The following is a 16952-nucleotide window of genomic DNA, read 5'->3' on the forward strand; positions in this document are numbered from 1 at the left end:
CACACACACACACACACACACACACACACACACACACACACACACGGAAGACAAAGGGTGATATGCTCTAAGGATTCAGTTCCTGTTCACTAGCTTTGAAATGGAGGAAGGGATCCATGAGCCCAGGGATAGAGCTACCAAGAAAGACAGATAAAGGGTTCTTACAGATCTTCAGAGAAGCAATGCATCCGTGAAGACATGTTGATTTTCGTCTGAGAGATCTGTGTGACCAATATGTGACCTACAGAACTGTGGTATAATAAAAGTGAGGTGCAGTAATTTATCAGCTTAAATTAGAGGCAGTTTTATCATGACAGAAAACTGGAAGATAAACATCAAACCAAGAAAATGACAAACTTAATTGAAACAAGTCAAATAAATACGGCACAAAAGATTAATAATAATAGCAATAATAATAATAATAATTTTCCAATATTTGTTCTTCCTGTAGGACTATCATTGCTTCCTTCTCTTCTTCCCTAATCTTTCTCTCCTTCTTGTGGTTCAATATAAACTACCTCCTATAGGCCCTTGTGCTTGAATACTTGGCACTGTTCGAAAACGCTCTAGAAGCTTTAGGAATAGCAACCACAATGGAAGACAGTCTTGGAGGCTTTATAGCCTCGTTGGCTGATATCTCTCTGCCAAGTTCTTGCTCCTGTGGCAGTGGATGGGTGACCCTGGTTGGGTCATACCTTCCTCAGTATGATGGACCCTATCTGTCTACAACTGTCAGCCCATAGAAAGCTTTCCTCCTTAAGTTGTTTTTATCAAGACATTTTATCGCGGAAACTAATTCTCCTTCCTCTCATATGTAACTAAAAATCACTGCCAGATAATTTCATCCATCAATAATTATAACTTTGAAATGAAACACCTGAGGTTTTCATTCTTCTTTCCCTTTTCTCTGTCCCAGGGTCTCCCTGGCTTTTTCTATTCCATACCATGCTCTGTGTGGGTAGCTCTGATTTCCCAGCTCAATTGTAGTCAGTGTCCAACCACAGACTACAATTCCAAAAGCAGGAACCACAATAAAGACTTTGAGCAAACAAGACCTAAAACATTGATTTGGTTACACAGGTGACTTAAAGAATAAAGAAACCATGTAGAGACAATTAAAGCAGGTCAGGAATTTCTAATAGCAGGACTCAGAAATCAGTTGTTCCAGATCCCTGTGGGTTTAATCTATTACTTACTTCCCATCCTTCCATAATACCATAAGGTACCTAAAAGCAAGAAGTTGACTACAAGGACTCTAGCTTTTTCTTCCTGTTCTTACCTACTGGTCTTCCTGTTGGTAATGGGAAACATTCCTCTGTCATGTGAACTAGAATACCACATGTTCTCGATCTCATTTCAAATCATATCTGGTCAAATATAATCCTTTTCTGAGTTATTTCTAAATCTGAAACTAGAAAGTTTATAGTCCCATGCCTGGTGTAAACCAGCACCATTTTTCACTGTGCAGCCAGAAAATATGGGATTTTCAATTTGTTTGCCCATGTACTATATCTGAAGTGGGAATCTAATTAGGTTCACCTGTTACCCAACAATAAATTATATTTAATATAGGCTATGAGTCGTACAAATTCTAATCAGATTTAAAAGTCTTACATGGTCTAGTTTTGCTCTTCACTGACATTTCAAATTCAGTTCATCTTTTATGACATGGCATACTTGCCTTTCTCGGATGGATCTCTTCTCTACTTCCAAGCCAATGCTACTTCCCAGAAGAACTGTTGTTTCTATCTTCTCTGTAACCTCACTCATGCTGTTGTAGGAAATGAGGATTTACTGGTCTGGTTGGTGATATGATAGTTAATTATGCTGCTTGAGAGGATCTAGAATCACTCAGGAAACAAGCCTCTATTCATGCATGTGATGGTTATCTAGATTAAGTAAGCCTCTATATATGCTTATAAGAAAATTTGAAGATTAGAAAAGTTGAGGTAGGAAGACTTAACTGTGGGCTGAACCATTCAATAGCCCAGGGTGCTGAACTTAGGTAAAAGGGGAAAGCCCAGATGAGAATCTGAAGTCATGACTTTCTTCTTCCTGACTGTAGAAGCAATGTAACTAGCTACCTAAAGCTCCTGCTGCCATGATTTTCCCACTATGATAATATGTACCTTAGAATTGTGAGCCAAAATTAGTCGTACCTTCCTGAAGTTAGTTTTGTCAGAATATTCTGTAACAACTGGAAAATAGTTAATAAAGATAGCTATTGTAATTCAACTAGATCTTTATCTTCTGTCCTTCTAGGATTTACCTTGCTAGAGTTACTCAACTGCTACTCTATTCCATCAGCTAGTTTTATCACTGTTATTATACTTTTTGTTGTTACTGTTATTATTATTGTAGGATTAGCAGTAGTAAATATTATTTTGAAACTGTTACCACATCATCTGTTTCTTATGTCTCCAAGTTGTATTTTATTTCAAGTATAGAAGAGAACAATATTCATTTTGTGTCTTCCCTGTCTTACACTTGCATCATATTGGCTATGGAATTTAGTGGTTGCTAGAAAATTCCGTTTTAAAACCAATACCTAATTAAATTTAGAATATTTCTATTGTCCTAGATATTCCTATAGACATTAGTTCTCACTTCTCATAGTTTTCCCACCACTGTTGTTGTCTTGGAGAATTATTGATATATTGTCTGCCTATAGAAGTTTGCCAATTCTTGTCATTTCAGGCAAATAATATCACACAATATTTTTTCCATGTAGCTTCTTTCCTTTAGAATATTTCTTAATTCCTCTATGCTGTAATATATGTGAAGATTAAATTCCATTTTATGATGTAATTGTGTTTCATTGGTTAGACTTACCATATTTTATTTATTCATTAATTACTTAACATTTACTTGGTTTATATATCTCTTGGCACTATAATAAATATGTTGTTGTGAACACTTCAATATGTGTATACATTTTTGATGCTCTTGAGTAGATATCTAGTAGCAGAAGTAGCACATGTGTTGAGAACATGTGAGCAATTATGACAACAAAAACATGTTAAATGCCGCAAGGGTTAGAGGATGACACCATGAAGTTCCTAGATCTCCTCCCCACCCAGAGAAATTAGAAAGCATTTTTGTATAAATTTCTGAAAAGTCTTCTGTTGTGGACTACTGAAGAGGACCCTTACTAAGGCAAAGACTAACAGGGATATTTTCAAGCACAGAGTGTCAGGTCTAGTACAAAGTAAATTTCAACCTCACATCTTAAGCTAGCGACTCCTCTAGTTCATTCTCAAATAGTTTTCTTTCAAAATACTATCAACCCTAAATATCATGTGTACTATTTTCTGCTTTTGTATTCTCAGCCTCCCTCTAGACTCCTTGAGGACAATGTACCATCTATAATGTGGTTTTACTGTGCCTCTTGAGGACCTAGCAAGAGCTCTGGTTCATAGTAACCCTCAGGAAATACCTGGAGTTGATTCTGCTGTCAGTAAACTCAGGTCTTTTCTTAGCAAATATCCTATTCTCTACAAGTGACACTTACTAATGCTAGGTGAAGGCAAATGCCCTACAGGGTAAAGCAGTAAATCTATAGCAGAAATTTCAGAACTCTAGCCACATGGTATGGTGAAAAATTGAGTTCATACTGCAAGTGCCTATTAACTCCCAGAAACATGTGCATAATTGCTAGGAATTATTTTGTTGGCCAGTTCCTTTCTGTTTCATCATCTAACAGCAAAAAATTAATTAAAAAATTAATTAGAAATAAGCATCGATTAACAAAGACAAGACAACTTACCTGTGTTCTTACATATTTCAAAAATAATTCATAAAAACAAAAAAGTGACATGTTTGAAAGATAAATTATAAATAGAATTGGCTATAAAAGGGTTCTTGAGCTAGTCTGTATATTATGTCAGTGGTTGTATGACTATCCATCTGTTCAAGGTTAAAATTAAAAGGAGAAGAACTTGTTCTATGTAATTATACCTCAATAAAGATGACCTTAAGTTTGATCTTCCCTCATCCAAAGAAAAGAAATGACTGATCTATTTCTCTATTCAACTTATAAATTAATGAATAAGATAATAATGCTGAAATACATCTAATATAAAATTCCAATTAACTTGAGCATTTGAAATTAAGTTAGGAGAACATGGAATCATCTTATTTGAGAGAGAGAGAGAGAGAGAGAGAGAGAGAGAGAGAGAGAGAGAGAGAGAGAGAAAGAAAGAGAGAGAGAGAAATAGAACTCTATGTTAAGAGTGTGAACTACTCTTGCAAAGAAGCTGCATTCAGTTCTTGGCACCCACCTTAAAAGACCACCTGCAACCTCCTGCAACACCAGCTCTAGAAGACCCAGTGCTACTGACCTCCTCAGGATTCCCACAATCATAGGTACATACCCATTCCCTACATTTATCTTATTAAAAAATAAATGGTTTAATAAATGGCAATACATGGAAAATATGTTTTTAGAAAAAGAGAATGTTGAAACTAAATACCACTATAAAACAATGAGTGTTTTGTGGAAGTTGATTTAATCACGCACATTCACGTAGACATTCAGAATATTTGCTCTTTCAGTTCATGAGTGTACTTGAGGATATGGGATAAACATTCCACAGTTTGTCCAAGTCTGTGATAATTTGGATAAAAGGTTCTACTTTCTGAGTCATGTTTCTTCATTCTCATTCAATGTAGAAGAGATAGCCATCTCATTTCTTATAGAAAACAGAAAATTTTTTAAATGCTTGAAAAGACATGAAAAATTGTCATGGATATTCTCCTTTCATTTTAGGACAAATATGCATGTAAAGGAAAGAATTGTGCTTGTAGGATTTGTGTTCTTCTACTTTGTGCTCAGCTGTCTATATTCTAAGTGTTTATATACTCATCCCAATTGTGAGAGCCTCAGAGAGGGGTCTTGTCATAACTCTTCCATGTCTTGCCTTAGTAGGTGGTACATTTACACCTGCTCTATATGCAAAGGTTTGTCAATGAGCATCACAGCTATTACTGAGCATGTGTTGCCTGTACAATTAGGAAGTTACAAACTGTCAGTTGTGTACCACAGAATGTAACTGGAAAGCAAGGAAAAGACCAGACCATACATACATTAGCTTTGAGGAAGAATTAAAAGTTTGTTTGTCTGTTTCTTTACTTATTTATTTAGAGATGGAAATAAAAAACAAAACAACAACAACACAAACAAAATATGGAAATTTCACATGAGAAGATGATCAAATTCACGTTTCTTTTCTTTTCCATTTTCAGTTTACTGTTTGAAGTGTTTCTTCAGAAGACAATGTCATCATTTTCCTTAAACCTATTTTGACTGTTGGATCCTGGTGAACAAGAATGTAGGACATAGTTTTGATGCTTTGGTCAGGAATCTGCATGTGAGTGCTGAAGGTCCTGTTTCCCAGTTCGTTCTTGATCAGTCAATAAAGTGGCTAATGGCTGGGAAAAAGAGAGACTTCCAGGTTCCCCCAAATAGGCTAGGAGATACAAGAGGAGGACAGGGAATTTGCCTTGCTCTGGAGGGGGAGTCACCAGCCACATGAGATCTTAGGTGGAATGGCCATTGGCTACTTCCCCAGGTTGAAGATTAGAAATACAACTAAGCTGAGGGCAGATGTAGGGTGTTAAGCAAGGAAAAGGTAACTGAGCAACTAAGTTGAGGGCTGATTTAGTGTTGTTGAGGTAGGAGTAAATGTAATTGAGCAACCAAGCTGAGGGCAGAGTTAAGAGGTGTTGAGCAAGGAGTGAAGGTAAGGGCACATTAGCTGTGGAAGGTTTAGAAATGCCCAACCATTAAGCTAAAAGCATACTAAAAATAAGCTAACATATGTATGTATTTCTTCCACAGAACCAGGGCGGTGGCCAGTAAAGTGGTCTGCTAGAGCATAAAGCAAGGTAGAATATACTATATGATAGGCAAGAATGTCTTATTGGCTCAATTCTTTGTGGGTGCTGTCACAACTACACAGCACAGTTCTCACCTTGGAGATAGCAATAGTAAGGAACTATATCTAATGTGCACAGAATATAACACGAGCTTCATAGTTGTTTTTCAAATACAGTTTATTGTGAATAATGTGGACATTAAATGATAAACACCTTGAATTCAGGCAGTTTGGGCAAAAAGGAAATGACTATGTCAATTAAAGGACTCAGAATAAATCATAAGACATAAACACTTTGTATCAGAGAGACCCGTAAATCCACTAGTTTGTTATTGCTGCCAAACAAATAAATAAGCGTAACAAGACAAATTAGTTACCTCAGATTACTCACTTCAGCAGATTCTCTGCTCTGGTCTCAGAGGCTGAAATCAAAGGACCACATAGAGTTATGATTTCACCTGGAGCTCAGGGTCTTGGTCCAGCAACTGGGTACAGGTAGAGTTAAAATCCTTGCCATTTTAGGAAAAGGAACTTCAGCAACTAGAAACCACCTATAATTTCCTGCCACATAACATTTCAAAAACACATTAGCTTACTTTTAAAAACTAAGCAAGAGAATTTCTCTCACATTTTAAACCTTTCAATTTAGAAAATACTTAGTTCAATTAACATACTTACCCAGATGGGTCAGGCCCACTTAATATAATCCCTTCTAATCAACCACCGATTAGCGAACTTGTAATCATAATGATATATGTCAAGGCTCTGTACATTTCATACAGTATAACCTTTTTTTGTGTCCCTTGGGGTTATGAGACAAGTTCTCATATACCTCCATAAACAGGGTCATCATAAGAGGCTGGCTTAGAACTCATGATCCTCCTGACTCAGCCTGTTGAGTGATAGAATTGCAGGTATGTGCACCAAGACCAGCTATAATCTTAATCACAGAATTGAGAGTCATAATATGAACTGCCCTACTCAACTTTATAGGACAGATTATACAAAGTAAGCATACTATGGGGAAAAGTCTTCTGTCTGTGTTACAATTCAGTCTAATGTGGATGCTTTTATTTTTCATGAGCCATAAGTCTGTATTGTTAATATTGCTCTGCAGGCATCGTGAAGGTTTTCCTTTGGGCTGATGAAGAAATAAGTGTTGAAGGCAGGTATAATGACATAATGATAGTTAATGGTGGTACTCAAGGTGAAAAAACATACTAGTTTCTGAATATGTTGTTGAAGAAAAATTTAGGTAGAACTTGGCTATGGGTTGAATGCTAAGAGATAAGAAGAATAAAAGATACTCTATTTTATCAATCACAGAATGCCATACAAATAATCTAAAATGACCAACATGTATTGCCTCTCGTATTTTGGATAACGACTACATGGATTCCTACATCCAAGATTAGACACTCACATGGCTGCTTTGAGAAGCCTCTTCCCCTCACTCAGATCTCTCCATAAAGATATTTTAGCATTCTTGCCACATCATATCTGGCTTTACTTGGAAAAGAGACCCAAGGGAAAGAGAAATGCAGATGTCACGGTGCCTTTAATAAACTGATGCAGAAACCATGCTGTTGCTTTTGCTATATTCCACATGTTGAAAATGATTCACCAAGGATGGCTCACACCCAAGGGATTGAGAGTTAGATTTTGAAGAGAAAAATTGTAAAAGCCATGTAGATGCATTTTCAAACTACTACAAGTATCGTTAACATCCAATTGCACATAGTGAGACTGCTGTCATAGGTAGATCTACTTTTAATATTCTATGAATCTTTTCAAAGTGACAATTTTTAGCAATAAATATCGAACGTTCTCATGAGAGTTTAGAAGATTAAATGTACATGAACTAGAGTGAGTAAGGAAGATTTAAATTGGAGCTAGGTTTAAATGATGCTGAAGATTTGCTATGGAAATACGCAATGGAAAACCAAGTAGAGTGTACAGGACAGACCGGGGCATGAAGACGGGTAAGAGAGAGCTGAACAAGAGATTTGGAGGCAGTAAGACCGAAGTCAATAAAAAGAGAGAACCTCTTTCTAAAGAACCTTAAATAATTTCAAGGGAACATTTTTCATTTAATTCAGGAGTTGGGAATTTATGCTGTTTAATTGACAGAAGACAGCATGGCACAATCTTGGCTCAGTCAAGTGCTATTTCTGCTGTTGACTTGTGTTCCAGATGCAAGGTTTGCTCCTCAAACTTAGTAATACCCAGCAATCTCGCTGTACTGTGTACTGAAGGGACCGATTGTGAATCAAATTATTCATCAGGTTTGGAAAGATTTATTGAGGAATCCTGAAGGAAAAATCCCCTGTCACCAAAACGAGATTTAAACTGCTTAAGTGCACATAAGTCAAGCAGAAATTATGGTAATTGGACTTAAGCCCGCTTCCCTCTCTGCATACTGTAAATAAAAAAAGACAGTTTAAACAAAGGAACAAGATGTAAATACAAGGGTGAGATCAAAGCAAATCTGGAATTTAATTCTACACAAAGAGAGCAAAATCGAAGATATATGACCAGCACTTTGCAATGCATTTTACAGCACTAAAACCTGGCAGCCTAAAATATGATTTGTTCAAGTTGTCTAGATAGAGTTTGCAAAACAATTTAGAATTCATCCATTTTGGTGTTTCCCAATTATCTTGCATTTAATGAAGTCATTTACTAATTCTCCACTGAAATATGCACAATGAGTAGTAGCATATTTGCATACAAATGAATTACCCACAATTCACGAACTTTTCTTTATCTTTTATGCTACCCATGTTCATGGTGTGCGCATATAATTTTCTTTAGCAATAATATAATTCTTTATGCAAACAAAAGAACAAAATTAAATGAATGAACAATTTTAGTCACAGAGTTAGGTTGATGATGTAGAATGCAGGTAGAATCACTAATCTTTATAAATTTGTTCTAATGTAGAATAATTTGAAAGTAGCTCTCTGAGTAGATCGAGCGAAGATTAAAGAGTTTGAAGCAAGAATGTTCTGGAGGTTTAAGAAGCTTAGATGCTGATAGGCTTGTGCAGAATAGGGAATCAGGTCAGGTTAAAAAAATAAATAAAACTGGGCGATGGCAGAGAGCTAACACAAACAGCAATAGTTTATCATTCCACATCAAGGGAATGATGAATGTGGAGAATTAATATTCTCTCCACCACATGATAGATGAACTCAGGTCAACTATTATCAATAGAATATTTTCTTTCTATCCCAAATCCACACTTTTATGCCATGGTTTTATAATGCATGTAACATTGCTCAAAAGTGGTCCTTAGTGTAGTAAACATCTTACTTCTTTAATATAAAAACAGATATAAAAATAAAAAACATACACAGTGTACACAGGTACATAGTGACAGAATTTTATGGATGAATTGATTAAATAAAATACTATCTAAAAGACTTCCGGAAGTATATAAGTGAAATGAATTACAATAAAAATGTTAGCAAACATATTTGTATGTAATACTCTCATAAGTAATATGAAAATCCACTATAATTTTTAATTCCTTAGGCACATGCTTTTTTTTCTGTTTTACATTCCATCTCTGATAATTTGTGTCACTAAAACCAAAATAGGGGAAATCTTACTCATTATTAATTAATTAGTCAAATGCATTTTCTTTTGCAATAAAAACAATCAAGGTGATGTGGTTCTGGCTTCATATTCTTAAGATCCAAGAGAGCAAGCATTTACATTTCATCAAAGTCCTCTGTGATCTAGTCTAGGCTCATTTTAAACCAACAACATTTTTATATGGCTTTCAGACCCTTATCCTGCCATCTCCCCTGTTTTTCTGAAGTAGAGTCTTTGTACATAATATTCATTCTACTATAAATCTCCTCACCTATATCCTAGTCAACTCCAGCTCAGCTTTTATTCTCATTCCTGAATAACTTACAGGATCCCAAACTTGCGTTGTTTGTCATTACAGTAAACACAGGGATAATACAGCAGGCTCATTATAACACACAATTATGCCTGTTTTCCTGCCAGACAGGAAACTCTATTGTGTGTGTTTGGCACATTATTTTATCCTTTATAAATAGCACTTTTGCTTAATTCTGTAGTCAGTATAAAATTTCCAAATAGCAAAAACACATGTATTTTTTGAAAACTTCCAGGTTCAATGGATGCAAATGTTTCAGGTGCGCTGTCAAGGAATAAAAAAACAAACAACAACAACAACAACAAAAAAACACCAGGAGGCACAGTAACTTCTGTAAACCCAATAAGTAGTTCTTTTCTACCAGTTAGTCCCTGGTGAGGCACTTCGAAGTGAGAATCAATGAGTAATTGAGAAATTGCCCTGTGTCCAGCATTATACAAAGACTTACTTTTAATCAGCATTTTAGTAGCTCTAGACCTTAAAATGCAATCTGATCACTTGTCATTGCTCTAATGAGAAATTCAGTGGAAGAAAGGCCTGTTTAATATCATACTTTCTGGAAGGCGATGTATTTCTACTGAGAAAAGTTAGATGAGAAAGATTCGAGCAAAACATACTTGTTTGTTGATCACTTTGTTTGAGACTGGGTAGCACTGGCTTAACTGATAGTCACTTTATAGATTGGGCTAGCCTCAAACTTACATCCTTGTGCCTCTGTCCTTGAGTTTACTATTCTGAATATATAAAACCACCCTGTTGTGTACAGGGCACTGTTTCGGTGGATCAATTCTGTGCCTTTGGTTCTTATCAACTTTACATCCCTTGTTCAATTATTCCTGCACTTTGGAATCGAAAGGATTTGATAATATAACAGAACTGTCAGTTACCCTCCATACTTTGACCAGTTATGGATCTCTGTTAAATGTCATTTACTGGAAGAGAGAGACAGAGGTGGGGGCCTTCTCTGATGAGGCTTGCAAAATGCGCTGATCTATGGTATAATGAGAAGCTGCCTAGTCAAAGAGTCAAGTATGCACCCCATCTTGTAGCACTTGCCTCAAATCCGATCATCAAGGGATTGGTTGCTTTCATAATATTGATGCCACTAATGCACTAGTGGTATATCGTGCCATGCAGGTTTTCAGTTGGATAATACAGATAATTACTTTTCTTCCATGGTGACATACATAGTACCTATCAAAATTATGAAAGCTATCCAGATGATGTTTTAATAGTAAAACCAAATTGATTTGTCTCTATATTGGTAATTTAGGAATCTTTTGTGATAGTTCTTTTCAATATAACTAAAAAACAGAATGTCTTAATATTAGATACTTCTCTCCATATTTCCTTTTCTACAAGGTTTCTGATGCCATACTCAATTTAAACTCTTTTTATTTAAAATTTTTATTAGATATTTTATTTACATTTCAGATGTAATCCCCTTTAACCATTCTCCCCCCAGAAACCCGCTATCTCATCCCCCTCCTGCTTCTATTAGGCTATGCCTCCATCTACTCTCCCACTCCCACCTCCCCAGTCTCGATTTCCCCCACACTGGGGCGTCCAACCTTCACTGAACCAAAGACTTCCTCATCCACCTATGCCTGACAATGTCATCCTTCCCTACATATACAGCTGGGGCCATGGGTCCCCCCCCCCTATGTGCTCCCAGGCTGGTGGTTTAGACTCTGGGAACTCTGGTTTGTTGGTATTGTTGCTCTCCCCATGGGGCTACAAATCCCTTCAGCTACTTCAGTCTTCTCTCTTTCTTACTCCTCCTTTGAGAACCTCATGATCAGCTCAATGGTTAACTGTGAGCATCTGCCTCTGTATATTTCAGGCTCTGGCAGATCTCTAAGGAGACAGCTATATCAGGCTCCTGTCAGCATGCACTTCCTGGCGTCCACATCAGCATCTACCTTTGGTGACTGCACAAGGGATACCTTCCTTCCTGTTCTATTATTCCCCATGTCCTTTTATATAACCATGTTCTAGTTTCCTCCCCTTGATACTTCTTATCCCATTGGCCCCTTACTAATTTCCTGACCTCTGGGGCGAGTGTGCGTGTGTGTGTGTGTGTGCACTTACACTCACTCAAGAGAGAAAGTATGTGTGTTATTATTTTAATCATCATTAATTCTGTTAGAAATACAATATAATTATGTTCACTGTAATTACATAGAATTAGTAATTAGTATAGAAAGGTATTACGACTTAGTTATGCTTTATCTATCTAGGTAATGTGTTTGTGCTCCTCTCCCAAAGTTTTAACATGAGAGTTGTTCACCTGACCTACAACAGTAACCTGCCTGCAAGATTACTAAGGGAGTAGTTAAACATTTTCTTCTTAGAATTAAGATCCACTACATGAGATGGAATCTGTACATGACACTACTAATGTGACCAAGAACCTGAGACTAGATAAGTAATGTGCCTAAGAGAAAACTTACTACTGTTACTATGCTAAAAATTTAGCAATAAATTGAATTCTAATGGCATATTGCTACACACACTGATGAGTGCATCACTCAACGCTCAGAGATGCTTCTTCTCACAGTACATGAGAATAACACAGAGACCCACAACATTGCAAGGAGCAGAGAGTGGGTGAGTTTGGAGCATTCAGCCCTCAAACGGATAAGTATCTTCCTTAAACTTCTTCCCTCAAGGCTTAGAGATCTATGTGAAATAGGAGACAGAGGTAGTAGCTGGCTCTTAGGAAACTGTTTGCAGACACAAGACTGATAACATACATGAACTGACAGAGACTGATAGTATACTCAAGTTCTGCTTAGGTTTAAACCAGACACAATCCCAGCAAGAAGAGGAAATGGAAATAAAGTCTTATTCTTAATCAAGAAGCTACTTGCAATTGATGCCTATTGGAAAAGAAGAAATAAATTTCCTCTGGTAGAGTGTCAGCCAGGGTAGGTCTCACACCCATGAGCAGGTGGGAACATAAAATTTTCTCCATGTTTGTTTGTTTGTCTGTTTGTTTTTCTCTATTTGTGTGCATGTGCATGCTTTTTGTTTGGTCTTCCTGGTGTCTGTCTGTCTGTTTGTTTGTTCGTTTTTATTTTGATTTTTTGAGAGTGAAAGATAACATGACACTAGGAAGGTACAATGGTTGGGAGAACCTAGCAGGAGGTGGGGGGAATATAATCAAGCTATAATGTACAGGGAGAGGGAGTGGGAGGGGGAGGGGGTAGGGGGAGGGGGAGGGGGTAGGGGGAGAGGGAGAGAGAGAGAGAAGGAGAGAGAGAGAGAGAGAGAGAGAGAGAGAGAGAGAGAGAGAGAGAGATCATCACCACTGTGAAGGTGGCAATTTGTATGTGAGTGGGTGGTATAGGGGACTTTGGAAAGGAATTACTTCATGAGGAAATATCCCTGGTAATGAAGTTCATTTCTTTGTGAAGGGTACTCACACAACGCTCGATTACTATGGAGCTTTCCAATGTTGTCTACCACATGAATATCCAGTATAAGACATCTTTAAACAACAAAAAAGCATATTCATCAGACACCAAGTCTGAACTTATCTTTTTAGACTTTCCAGCCTCTAGGGTGGTGAGAAATGCATTTCTATTGTCTATTCTCCACCTACTTATGGTAGATATTACAGTAAAAACCCTGATGGAATCAGAATATATGCCTTGATAGGAGAGTCTATAAATAAACCAATATGACATCTTTGCTCGTTTATAGTGATCAGTGTAAGAATCATACTATAGCAGCAAATGTTTTCTGAAAAGATCTGGTCCTATGATATTTCTTTCACTCCAAAGTTTCTATAAACAAATCCAAAACCAATATATATGCTGGCATAACATTACTTATGCACAAAACTTTTGAATTCAATATAATTTCTCTTGTTGCAAAATGTCCTTTGTATTTTTTCATCCATTTAAAATGCAAAACAAAAGCACCTTAGCTCAGGAACTATGTAGGAAATGATCAGCAGGACAGTTTAATCCGTGAACTATACTTTTCTCAGACCTATTCAATATAGTAATAGTAGTATTGGTAGCTATAATGAACATTTATTGGCCTTTGACTATTTTTAAGTACTTCGTGAATCAGTGCTTAAAGGAGTTCAATACTCATTTTCCTTTTTAGATAACAGACTTGTATTGCCACTTTTACTTGCTCTAAATTACAAAGCTTTGGAAATGAAAAAGAAAATCAGGAGACCAAGCCTCTTATATTCCAAACTCCAACTTTATATTTATGAATGAAAGAATATCCATTTAAGTCATAACTATTAATATATAATGAATTCACACAGCATCTAGTATACAGAATAGGATCTTGTGAAGTAGTAATTCCATTATAGTGATATCAAAAGACAGAAAAGCTGTATGTCAACCTGGGCTGTGACAGATTATGAAAGCTTTTTATCTACAATTAGGAAGGAGGCAGTGGGTGGAGTGGAGCCTAGCATAAAGAAACTGAGAAATAAGTGTGCAGCTTAGCTTTTCTACAAAGCTTGAATGTTTATTACATGATCTTGCTTGTAGTCACTGGATGTCTGGGCTTCATGTTCCATACTTACCACTTCAAAGATTTTCAAAGATTGATGTTGTTTTCCTCACTTGACAAGTGCTCCATATTAATGGAGCTCATTAAAATAGGGTAAAATTGTGTGACGGGTTTTGAGCATCCTATTATTTTGGGGTTTTATTTCTCTAAATCTAAAATTATTATAAAGTAATATTTTTACAAAAAATTGCTTTAATAGCCATTCTTTCTTAAATTCTATCTGTCAACGCAAACAAAGGATTGTTTTCTCTGTGCCTATTTTGGGGTTAATCCAAGGATCTGAGTTTCCCACGGCTAGCTCTGACTCATTTCCAGAGGTGGGAACCTCAGCATGGTTTAGAAATGAACATTCAGGATATAATACTCCATCTGGCCCTGCTGTCTCTCTGAAACTTTTGACATCAGATCCATGGCATGGTTGCTTTTTGATGTTGGATCGATGATATAAACAATGATTTTGAGTGACAGCTTAATCAAGTTAAAACTCCAACAACTGTAGTTCAGAGGCACAAAAACATCTGCTGGGAATCCACTGAGAATCAAAGGATGAACCTGAAAGAGCTTGATATTATAAAAGAGGCTTCCTGGAGGCCTTCTCTCCAAAGGGTTTCTTTTCTATTAGGGAAGATTGATGACAAATCACCAAAAAAGAAACCTTTCTCTTTGAGCCAGGTGAGTTCAATGCCAGTGAGATTCGAGTACAGCTTTGAAATTACTGCCTCCACAGCACCCATCACAGTTTCTATGGTACCATAGATAGATACAGTCAATCTCCGTTACTTAACCACACTCAGAATGTACTTAACTACCCAGGAGCCGTTCAGTGCTTACCGCAATCGAAATCCATTCCCTAGGACTTTAATTCAAGTCAATAAGGAAACAGACCATATATACATTGACTGCATAGGGCACATATTTTTATATGTTAAATTTTCTGGAATCAAGTTGAGACTTAAAAATTAGTAATGTCTTACAACTGCTGTTTGCCTTGATTGAAATTAGTTTTTTTTTTTTCTTAGAGAGGTTGGAAATGGCTTCTGTCAGTCATGCAGGGGTGTTACCTGAAATCAATTTAAATTTAATTATGTTATTTTAGATTTCACTGAAGCCTACTTGATGACGTGTGTGTGTGTGTGTGTGTGTATGTGTGTGTAACGAGTTAGGGAGATTTTTCTTACCCTTCTCTCTACTTGACCTGTCTGTTTTCTTAAGCTATTTTTGTGCACAGTAGACTTGTATCGAGCTTAGCTTTTTAATAAGCAAGAACCCTTAAGTGTCATGGCTTTAAGTACAGCTTTCCCTCTAACTACCCCATATTGGCCAACTTTTGTTTTCTACTTGAAATGCACAAAATAATGGTGCAGTTTTAATAGTTATCAACTCTTAGTGAAACACAAAACCTGTGAAGCATAAATCCTTTATTCCATAAGCCACTGTGATAATGTTGTATGTATGTTATATCACATTTCCTACAGAACAGGGTGTACACTGTTATTTGTTTTTTGTGTGTGACAAAGCATCACATGGTACTTTCAGTAACACACACACACACACACACACACACACACACATATATCTAATTTGTTTGATCAGTCTAGATGGTTCAAGTAGGAATTTTTATACTGTCCAAAAGAGCTGGTAATTTAACCAGGAATCTTTCAGCTTCATGGATAATGACTCTATGCATTTTCATTATTCGCCATCAATAGAGATTAAATGTTTCACTAATTAGCAATTTTGCAAATAGCCTTTATTGATAGAATTGTAAGCTTGTTAAACAGCATAACAAATGGCAGAAGTGAACATTTATTAATACCACAAAAAATCTCAATAAATACAATAGCTATAATACAGATTCTCACTTCTCTTACCAAACAGGACATAAGAGGTCCCCTCTGTGTTGCTTGTTAGTCATCTGGAATTATCTTTAAAGACACTTCACACCACTGGTGAGATGGCTCTCTGTCTGGTGTTAGTTATTCCGGAAAGTAGCACCATTCGTAAGGAACTTTACTTTCTTGTTGTCTTAGCATGTCATTGTTGTGAAGAGGCATCATGACCAAGGCAACTCTTTTTTTGTTTGTTGTTGTTAATCACTTCTTTTGTTTATATTTCAAACGATACCCTCCTTCTCGGTTACCCCTCCATAAACACCACATCCCATTCCCCACTCCCCCCTCCTGTTTGCCTCGATGAGGGAGCTCCACCACCCACTCATCCACTCCCGCCTCCTGCTCTAACATCCTCCTATGCTGGGGCATCAATCCTCCACAGGACTAAGGTTCTCCCCTCCCATTGATGCCCGACAAGGCCGTCCTCTGCTACATATGTTTATGGAGCCATAGCTCCCTCCATGTGTACTCTTTGGATAGTGGTTTGGTTCCTCAGAGCTCTGGGTGGTCCAATGAGCTGATATTTTTCTTCCTATGGGGTTGTAATCTCCTTCAGATCCTTCAGTTCTTCCCCTAACTCTTTCATTGTGTTCCCTGGGCTTAGTTGGATGGTTGGCTGTATCTGCATCTGTAGTGGTCAGGTGCTGGTAGAACCTCTCAGGGAACAGTTACACCAGCCTCCTATCGTCAGCAAGTTCTTCTTGGCATCAGCAATAGTATGGGGGTTTG

Source organism: Grammomys surdaster, unplaced genomic scaffold (genome assembly GCF_004785775.1).
Source record: "Grammomys surdaster isolate TR1022 unplaced genomic scaffold, NIH_TR_1.0 66, whole genome shotgun sequence".
Classification (NCBI taxonomy): Eukaryota; Metazoa; Chordata; class Mammalia; order Rodentia; family Muridae; genus Grammomys; species Grammomys surdaster.